Here is a 4493-nt window from a genome sequence, read left to right as displayed (position 1 = left end):
TTTAATCTCTCTTTGTTTATTAATTGACGATGCCCCTTGGACGGGCAAGGGTCTGATCTTCAACGCTGGTCAGGCAGGAGGTCACGGGGCAGGGTGGGGCAAAGGTCGGGGGTCAGTCTTCACAAATGGCCAAGGTGCGCCCGTTGAGGGGTTGCAGGGGTCGATGGATACTCCAGTCCCGTCTCAAGGTTTTGACAAAAGCCTTGTACTGTAACACAGGAGAGGAGAAAGGTCAGTGACGGAGCAACCCTCCCTGTGTCAGCCGTGACTCAGTGGCTCTCCCTCCTCGCTCCCTCTCAACCTCTGAGTCTCGAGGTCGTGAGTTCCAAACCCCCACTCCACAGTCCCGAGCCCAATATTCCCAGGGCCACACTCCCCGGGGCCAGTACTGAGGGAGCCCCGCACTGTCGGAGGGGCAGTACTGAGGGAGCCCCGCACTGTCGGAGGGGCAGTACTGAGGGAGCCCCGCACTGTCGGAGGGGCAGTACTGAGGGAGCCCCGCACTGTCGGAGGGGCAGTACTGAGGGAGCCCCGCACTGTCGGAGGGACAGTACTGAGGGAGTGCCGCACTGTCGGAGGGGCAGTACTGTCGGAGGGGCAGTACTGAGGGAGCCCCGCACTGTCGGAGGGACAGTACTGAGGGAGTGCCGCACTGTCGGAGGGGCAGTACTGAGGGAGTGCCGCCCTGTCGGAGGGGCAGTACTGTCGGAGGGGCAGTACTGAGGGAGTGCCGCACTGTCGGAGGGACAGTACTGAGGGAGCGCCGCACTGTCGGAGGGGCAGTACTGAGGGAGTGCCGCACTGTCGGAGGGGCAGTACTGAGGGAGTGCCGCACTGTCAGAGGGGCAGTACTGAGGGAGAACCACACTGTAGAAGATCAGCCATGATATCATTCAGTGGCGGATCAGGCTCGAGGGGCCGAACGGCCGACTCCTGCTCCTAATTCCTTCTGTCCTCGTGATGTCTCAACGCCTCGACCTCCCCCCGCTCCCCCCTCCCTGCCACCTCTCCCTCTCCTCCCCCCTGCCCTCCCCCCCCTCCCCCCCACATCGACCTCAGGGACTGTACCTGGGACATACTCATGTGCATGGGTTTGTCGAGCACCGTCCACGCAACATTCTCCGTGCAAGGTGGCGTGGTCAGCGATCCTTGGTACCTGTAGAAGGGCGCCAGTTTCCAGGGAAGGAGCTTGTCCAGGTTCAACGACAGAGTCCTTGCTTGGCCTCGTGGGGAGACAGTGGGAAATAGGAGAGAGGGTTAGAATTGCCGGGGCCCGCTTAGCTCAACGTTCGTGCTCATGGCTTCCGGCTCTGTGGGGGCCCTGGAGAGGGTGCGAAGGAAAATTAAACCGGGAGTGGTCCGGGGACTGCGGGACTTCACTGGAGGAGCAGGGATTGGAGGAGCTTGTGCTCCGAGCCGCGAAGGTCCAGGGGAGGTTTGATCGGGGTGTTCAAAATGACCTCAGTACAAAATTACACAAAATGCCCCTGTTCCTTTTCCTTTGCCGCTGACAAAATGTGCTTTCCTGCAGCTCACCATTTTTCCCCTTAAATTTTGTTGTTGCACCCAACCTTAAATGAAGTTTAAATCCTAAAACCTGATCCGGTGGGTGGAGGTGAATAATGCAGCCCTTGTATTTTCTCCAATACACAGGGAGTGAACATCATTGGTGTGCCCCGAGCTCACTTACATTTTGGCTATTTGCAGTTGAAAGGAGGTGTTTATTTGGAGAACCGGTCTGGCTGTTCTGGGAATCGCAACAGATTCTGGAGTTTGCTGTGCTGACAATGTGCTCGCAGCTTTGACTGCCAAACCAAAATATTTGAGCACAGCACAGTTTTAACCACTTTTTACAAAGTTTAAAAGTTTAGAAGGATGAGAGGGGATCTCATAGAAACGTATAAAATTCTGACGGGACGGGACAGGTTAGATGCAGGGTAAAATGTTCCCGATGTTGGGGAAGTCCAGAACCAGGGGTCACAGTCTGAGGATAAGGGGTAGGCCATTTAGGACCCAGATGAGGAGAAACTTCTTCACTCAGAGAATTGTGAACCTGTGGAATTCTCTACCACAGGAAGTAGTTGTTGTGACCAGTTCGTTGGATATATTCAAGAGGGAGTTAGATGTGGCCCTTACGGCTAAAGGGATCAAGGGGTATGGAGAGAAAGCAGGAAAGGGGTACTGAGGGAATGATGAGCCATGATCTTATTGAATGACGGTGCAGGCTCGAAGGGCCGAATGGCCTACTCCTGCACCTATTTTCTATGTTTCTGTGTTTCTATGACAGCGTCAATACGGAGAAACTCTGCACTGAGAGTGCGGGGGGGGGGGTTATGGGGAAAGAGTGATATTGGGGTATATCGGGAGAGGGTGACATTGGGGTATATCGGGAGAGGGTGGGATTGGGATGTATCGGGAGAGGGTGATATTGGGGGGTATCGGGAGAGGGTGGGATTGGGGTATATCGGGAGAGGGTGGGATTGGGGTATATCGGGAGAGGGTGATATTGGGGTATATCGGGAGAGGGTGGGATTGGGATGTATCGGGAGAGGGTGGGATTGGGATGTATCAGGAGAGGGTGGGATTGGGATGTATCAGGAGAGGGTGATATTGGAGTATATCGGGAGAGGGTGGGATTGGGATGTATCGGGAGAGGGTGATATTGGGGTATATCGGGAGAGGGTGATATTGGAGTATATCGGGAGAGGGTGGGATTGGGGTATATCGGGAGAGGGTGATATTGGAGTATATCGGGAGAGGGTGGGATTGGGATGTATCGGGAGAGGGTGATATTGGGGGGTATCGGGAGAGGGTGGGATTTGGATGTATCGGGAGAGGGTGATATTGGGGGGTATCGGGAGAGGGTGGGATTGGGATGTATCAGGAGAGGGTGGGATTGGGGTATATCGGGAGAAGGTGATATTGGAGTATATCGGGAGAGGGTGGGATTGGGATGTATCGGGAGAGGGTGTTATTGCGGGGTATCGGGAGAGGGTGGGATTGGGATGTATCAGGAGAGGGTGGGATTGGAGTATATCGGGAGAGGGTGGGATTGGGATGTATCAGGAGAGGGTGTTATTGCGGGGTATCGGGAGAGGGTGGGATTGGGATGTATCGGGAGAGGGTGATATTGGAGTATATCGGGAGAGGGTGGGATTGGGATGTATCAGGAGAGGGTGTTATTGCGGGGTATCGGGAGAGGGTGGGATTGGGATGTATCGGGAGAGGGTGATATTGGGGGTATTGGGAGAGGGTGGGATTGGGGTATATCGGGAGATGGTGATATTGGGGTATATCGGGAGAGGGTGGGATTGGGGTATATCGGGAGAGGATGGGATTGGGATGTATCAGGAGAGGGTGATATTGGGGTATATCGGGAGAGGGTGGGGTTGGGATGTATCGGGAGAGGGTGATATTGGGGGGTATCGGGAGAGGGTGGGATTGGGATGTATCGGGAGAGGGTGGGATTGGGGTATATCGGGAGAGGGTGATATTGGAGTATATCGGGAGAGGGTGGGATTGGGATGTATCGGGAGAGGGTGTTATTGGGGGGTATCGGGAGAGGGTGGGATTGGGATGTATCGGGAGAGGGTGGGATTGGGGTATATCGGGAGAGGGTGATATTGGAGTATATCGGGGAGAGGGTGGGATTGGGATGTATCGGGAGAGGGTGATAATGGGGTATATCGGGAGAGGGTGGGATTGGGGTATATCGGGAGAGGGTGGGATTGGGATGTATCGGGAGGAGGAGGGTTTGGGGGATATGGGGAGAGGGTGTTATTGGGGGGTATTGGGAGAGGGTGGGATTGGGATGTATCGGGAGAGGGTGGGATTGGGGTATATTGGGAGAGGGTGATATTGGAGTATATCGGGTGGGATTGGGATGTATCGGGAGAGGGTGATAATGGGGTATATCGGGAGAGGGTGGGATTGGGGTATATCGGGAGAGGGTGGGATTGGGATGTATCGGGAGGAGGAGGGTTTGGGGGATATGGGGAGAGGGTGTTATTGGGGGGGTATCGGGAGAGGGTGGGATTGGGATGTATCGGGAGAGGGTGATATTGGGGTATATCGGGAGAGGGTGGGATTGGGGTATATCGGGAGAGGGTGGGATTGGGATGTATCGGGAGGAGGAGAGTTTGGGGGATATGGGGAGAAGGGAAGGGGTAAATGGACCAGTTGAGTCCAATCTCTGCCCCTCTATGAGTTTCTGAACCTCCCGTGTTTCAAGGACCTACCATTATAACCCACGTGTGGCAGCATATTCACAATCGCTTCCAGAGCGGGATTTAACCTCGAGGTTACCTGTCAAACCAAAGAGAAAACAGGGCTGGTCATCTCCTCGCTGACTGACCAATACTCTGTGTGTGGGGGGGGAGGGAGTGTGTGTGTGGGGGGGGTGGGGGGAGTGTATGTGTGTGTTTGGGGGGGGGGGGGAGTGTGTGTGGGGGGGGGGAGTGTCTGTGTGTGTGGGGGGGGAGGGAGTGTGTGTG

The 4493-nt window shown here is 55.4% G+C and overlaps 1 long non-coding RNA gene across 1 annotated transcript; it reads right to left on the bottom strand.

Moving 5' to 3' along the window:
- On the bottom strand, positions 1-4307 carry LOC139242384 (uncharacterized). Its single transcript, XR_011589157.1, has 3 exons — positions 4239-4307; positions 1069-1223; positions 1-208 (listed from the first exon to the last, which is right to left on the bottom strand). It is a non-coding gene; the product is annotated as an uncharacterized lncRNA (long non-coding RNA).
- Between the last annotated feature and the right edge of the window lie 186 nt (positions 4308-4493).

This window comes from Pristiophorus japonicus, unplaced genomic scaffold, assembly GCF_044704955.1.
Source record: "Pristiophorus japonicus isolate sPriJap1 unplaced genomic scaffold, sPriJap1.hap1 HAP1_SCAFFOLD_1307, whole genome shotgun sequence".
NCBI classification, from domain to species: Eukaryota; Metazoa; Chordata; class Chondrichthyes; family Pristiophoridae; genus Pristiophorus; species Pristiophorus japonicus.
This window is presented reverse-complemented; position numbering and strand designations above follow the sequence as displayed.